The following is a 6,000-nucleotide window of genomic DNA, read 5'->3' as shown; positions in this document are numbered from 1 at the left end:
CACCGGTATGTATATTCTGGCTTTAATTCCAACCTGAATTCCAGAGGGAGCGACTAATGTGTGGCGTTAGTGGGAACAGTCATTACAGAGAAATTGCAGTGGAGAAAGCCGTGGACTCATTCTGGTGCTGTTCTTAGTAGCCAGGAGACCTCGGGCAAGTCATTAGCTGCTATGAGCCTTGATCTTCTCCTCTATGGGCCGGGGCAGAGCTAAGGATTCCCTCCCTGCGTTATCACAAAGATTCAATGAGAAATGAACGCGGCACTCAACAAATGGGACTGCTGTTTTGATTACTAGATCAGTACCAACCAGAGCCTCCGTTATAGCGTGACCCCAGGGTTGATACTGCATGTCTCCCCAAAAGAGGGCCTGCCTGGTACAAAGGAGTTTGGCACTTGGATAAATGGAGCACAGACAGTCTAAGCGACGGTGTGGAACCCAGGATTCCAGCACATTCTCCTCCGAGGGCCTGTGCAAGAGATGTCTGCTCAAATGCACTCCTTCTGAGGGAGACTGTTGCCCCACTAGAGTGGCCTGAAGGAGCAGGCCTGGGGGACCATGCACTGAATTGTGTGGCCTGAGCCCACATCCCCTGCCACCTCCTCAAGACCCCAGGGGCCTGGAGCCGGGACAGACACTTGACAGGACCGAGCTGTCCTCAGGCTGGCCAGCGATCTTTCCGTACTTGGGCATTTGAATTGGGAAACCTGGAAGGAGCTGAGCCATAGCGGTGGGGTCCAGAGCTGGGGCTCCTGATGTTGGGAGGAAGGGGAAACCATGAGCAGAGCAGCCCAGGAAAGATAGAGGAGCGGACTCGTTCTCTATCCCATTTCTGTCTGCATGTCTCCTCACCACAAGCCGCCTCGCTCCTGGGGCGAGAGAAGTGGAACGTACTCCATGCCTGGGGTAGTAGACTGAATTGTGACTCCAAAGAACACATGTCCACATTTTTTTAATTAGTATTATTGATTTGAGAGAGAGAGAGAGAGAGAGAGAGAGAGAGAGAGAGCGCTAAACATCAGTTGGCTACCTCCTGTACACACCCTGACCCGGATTGCATCTGGGATTGCACCCGAAACTGGGCATGTACCCTGACCGGGAATCAAACCCTCGACCTTTCAGCAAATGGGACTACGCTCCAACAAACTGAGCCACACTGGCCGGAACAAGGCATGTCCACGTCTTCACCCCTGGAACCTGTGAATGCAGCCTTCCTTGGGGGAAGGCCTTTGCAGATGTTAAGGGTCTCAGTCTGACATCATCTTGGATGATCTGGGTGAACCCTAAATCCAATGACAAAAGTCCTTGTAAGAGACAGAAAAGAAGACAGAGAAACACCGGGGGAAAGGCATGTAAATGTAGAGGCAGATATTGGAATGGTGCTGCCACAGACCAAGGAGTACCCGGAGCCATCAGAAGCCTGAAGAAGCCAGGAAGGGTGCTCCCTGCGAACCTCGGGAGCAAGCATGTCAAACTCGAAGGCCAAATAAACACAGCATGCGGCCCGCGGGCCACGAGTTTGACATGCTTGCAGTCTGGAGGAAGGGCAGGCCTGCCAGCACTTTGAGGTTGGACTGCTGGCCCCTAGGACTGCGAGAGAATGCATTTCTGTTGTTTTAAACCTCCATGTTTGTGGCAATGTGTAGCCGAAGGCACAGGAAACCAATATGTCTTGCAAACCAGCCAGGGCAAAGTTACAGGCAACTTACTCTCGGCGGAATGATGCCTCCTCTAAACGAGGCGGCACCCACTGCAAGCTACCTCTCCTTCATTTTCAGCCATAAATTGAGTTTCCTGCTGCAGCTCCCATAAAATAGTAACAGAAATAGCTACCATTCCTGGAGCACTTATTATGTGCCAGGAAATGTAGGGTTTTATTCTCAAAGCTCAGAGTTTTTTCTTTCATTCACGGAAATTCCTTTCCTTTCATCCTGCCCGAATGGCATTCCCATTTTACAGCGGAGTAAGTTGAGGTTTAGAGAAGTGGGATAGCCGGGGCTGGGAGCCAGCCCAAGCCCTCCAGCCCGGGAGAATGGGAACGTTCTCTGCTTCCACAGCCCCAGTGGCAGAGGCAGGAGAGGAGGGAGGGGGTGGAAGGAAACCAGAAGGAGAGGTCTCGCGGGCCGCTGCCACATCAGGTCAGGGATGCGTGGCCTCAAGGCAGCAGAGAGAACTTGTTCTGAACCCAGGTCCGGACACCCCTCACTGGCTGAGGGACCCTCTCCCAGGAAAAAGGAATTGTAATGCTCCTCATCTAGTATTGGGATTCAAGTAGAACATCGGGCTCCGCGTGGAGCTCAGCAAAGCTTGGTCTGAGATAGGCAAGAAGCTGTAAGGCCCCGAGCCTGCAATTCCTCCCTGAAACCTCAGGCGTTTCAAAGGTCCTGGAGCTAAAGGTCACGTCCTAAAAGGTGTTTACAATCCCTCTCTCCACGAGGTCAGTCTCCGCCTTTGTCTTTAAAACTGTGCGCGTGGAGTATCGCTTCCCAAACTCACCTGACCAGAAGACTCAAGGAGCCTTGTTAAAAATTTACATTCCAAGGCCTCACCTTCCACTCACCGAGGGAGGGCACGGGCACCCGAATTCTTTAGTAAGCAGTCCCAGGTGACTATTAAAATTAGAAAAGGTTAGAAATCTTAACCTGTAACGGTCATGCCAAATACCTAGGGATCTTGGTTGAAATGCAGGTTCCGGTCCAGCCAGCTGGGTGGGCCTGAGCGCCTGCATTTTTCACAAGCTCCCAGGGCATCCCTGGGTGGCATCTGGGAGCCACACTCTGGGCAGCGAGAGAAACTGGCACGCATGATGTGAACTGAACTTAAAGGCCTTCGTTATAATCCTCAAGGTCTACCAGTGCTTTACAATGTTAGAAGACTTTTCACATTCCTGTTCTTTTATAAAATATATATTTTTATTGATTTTTTTAGAGAAAGAGAAAGGGAGAGCGAGACAGAAAGAAACATTGATGTGAGAGCAGAACATCCATCAGCCGCTTCCCTCATGCCCTCTTCCACCCACCACCCACCCCCCCCACCCCCCGCCCACCTCTCTTCCCCAGGGATCGAGCCTGAAACCCAGGCAAGTGCCCCGACCAGGAATTGAACCAGCAGCCTTCGGTGCACGGGACTAGGCCCGACCAACTGAGCCACATCGACCAGGGCTCACCTTCATGTTCTTTAACCAGCAGAACAGTCCTATCAGGTAGACGGCATCCTCTTTGTACATACGTGGTCCCAGCAACACGGCAGTCAGGCCGATCTCTGTGAGTGCAAGGGCCGTTTCCCTCAGGTGCTCATTTCTAAACGGCACGTGCTCACCCATGCGTTCAGTCAACAAAGAGGCGGTGTACCCCCAGAGCTGCTAAGGACACCCCTGAAGGAGAAAAGGAAGTCTGGCTGCACCACGGTCCTCTCCACCTGGCTGGGGTTTCTGGTCATGGAAGTGCTTGGGTGGCACTTTCACATTGTGTCACCCCTGATAGAAATTTCCACTCTGGAATCTCCCCGTGAGCTGCGCCTGCCTGTCACTCTCGCCACCTCGGTTCACAGGCTCGCTGCCCCGCGGAGGAGGCTCTGTCATCACTTCCCCACGTTTGTGGACTTAGGTGTCCTTTCCCTTCTGCCTGGGTGCCCACACTCTTTTTTTTTTTTTTTTTAAAGCTTTTTACTTTGAAATAATTTCAAACTTGGAGAAGAGCTGTAATAATGGGAAAAATAGTAAAATGATGCAGCCCCTTTGAAAAACATTTTGGCGTTTCTTTAAAAGTTAAATCTAGCCCAGCTGGCATGGCTTAGTGGTTGAGCATCGACCTATGAACCAGGAGATCAGGTTCGATTCCCCATCAGGACACATGCCCCGGTTGTGGGCTTGATCCCCAGTGTGGGGCGTGCAGGAGGCCGCCAATCAATGATATGCTCTCATCATTGATGTTTCTATACCTCTCTCCCTTTCCCTTCCTTTCTGAAATCAATAATATATGTGTGTGTGTGTATATATATATAAATTAAAGGTAAACCTAGCAATGTCACTCCTGGGTACATACCCAAAAGAATTGAAAACACATATTTTGGAACACTACTCAAATACCCATCAATGAGTAAGTGGATAAACAAAATGTAGTATATACATACAATGCGATATTATTCAGCTGTAAAAAGAAATGAAGTCCTGATACATGCTACAATGCGGATGACCCTCAAAAACAAAGATGTTAAGTTTAAGAAGCCAGACATGAAAGGCCACATAGTATATGATTTCATTTATGTGAAATATCCGGAATAGGTAAATCCTTAGGAAAATAAAGCAAGCTGGTGGTTACCAGGGACTCGGGGGAGGATGGGACTGGGAAGCGATTGCTTAGTGGGTATGAGGTTTTCTTTGGGGATGATGCGAATGTTTTGGAATTAGAGGAGGTGGATGCACAACATACTGAATTGTACATTTTTAAGTGATTAATTTTGTTGTGTGAATCTCATCTTAATTTTTAAAAGCTGCACTAAGACTTATGAGACTATATATATAGTCTGTATTCATTCTCTGAGCCATTTATGCCAACCAAATATTTCAGCATGTATCCCCTAAGAACAAATACATCTTACATAACTCCAGTATAATTATCAATCTCAGGAAATCTAATATTAATGCAATACTGTTATCTGAGCTGCAGTCCACATTCAAATTTTGCCATTTTCCCCACTGATGTCATTTACAGTGATTTTCCTCCCAATTCAGGATCCAGAATTATACAATGCATTTAGATGTCAAGTCTCTTTACTCACCTTTCATCTTGGACCGTCTCTCAGCCTTTAGAATTGTTTTTTCTTGCCCTGGCAGCCTAGCTGGTTTGGCTCAGTGGATAGAGCATCGGCCTATGGACTGAAAGGTCCCGGGGTTCGATTCTGGTCAAGGGCACATGCCCAGGTTGCAGGCATGATCCCCAGTAGGGGGCATGCAGGAGGCAGCCAATCAATGATTCTCTCTCGTCCTTGATGTTTCTAGCTCTCTCTCCCTTCCTTTCTGAAATCAACAAAAATATATAAAAGTAATAATAATGAAGTAAAATGGTTTTTCTTTTCTCTTGGGGCTTTCCTCACATTGCCATTTCGGAAAAGTCCAGGCCCCTTGTTTTGCACACCGTCTCCCATTGTGGGTCTATCTGACTCGGTCTTCACGGTTCAATGAAGGTTGTGCCTCTTTGGCAGGAATATCCCAGGAGTGATCTGTCCTCGAGGGGTGGCATCCATGTGTCCCCTTATGATGAGGTCCACTTTGGCCGCTTGGTTCAGGCACCGTCTGCCGGGTTTCTCTTCTGTAATGCTACTGTTTTTCTCTTTGTATTTAGTAACAGAGTATGGTGTTCATAAAATTATTTCTCGGTGCCACCTGCTATGTTTGTCACTCTTCAATCAATCTCTACTTAGTCCAGGGAGGATATTATATTCATACAGTTTAAGATAGTCCCTGCCCTCCCAGAGCTCATTGCTTTGTTGTCTGACAGGTTCCCAAGTCCCCAAATTCTGGAGTACTGAGTCTGTCCAATATATTAGCTACTTTGTTTGTCAATTTTGTAAGGAGAACACAGCTGTCTGGGAATCATTTTGGCCATGAAACCCAAGCACTTGTTAAACTCTCCTGCAAACCGTAGAATTAATGGGTCTGGAATATTCAACTAGATCAAGCAAAGAATCTATAATAATAAAAGGGTAATGTGCTGATTAGACCGGACGTCCTTCTAGACGAGGCCGGGGCCGGAGGGAAGCCAGCCCGGGTCCTGGGTGGTGGCCGGAGGGAAACACGGGTCCCAGGTGCTGGAGGGAAGCCGGTGCCAGCAGCTGGGGAAAGGAAGGCCTACTCTTGCACGAATTTTCATGCATCGGGCCTCTAGTTGAAATAATAATATACAAGCTAAGTAAGGCACAGATTTTTATTGTAAAACCTGTTTCAATATTTTGTGCTTTTAAAATAATAATAGCTTTTTCCTTGAGCTTAATATTTTTAAT

Source organism: Eptesicus fuscus, chromosome 18 (genome assembly GCF_027574615.1).
Source record: "Eptesicus fuscus isolate TK198812 chromosome 18, DD_ASM_mEF_20220401, whole genome shotgun sequence".
NCBI classification, from domain to species: domain Eukaryota; kingdom Metazoa; phylum Chordata; class Mammalia; order Chiroptera; family Vespertilionidae; genus Eptesicus; species Eptesicus fuscus.
The sequence above is the reverse complement of the archived record's forward strand: the minus strand, read 5'-3'. Positions refer to the sequence as shown.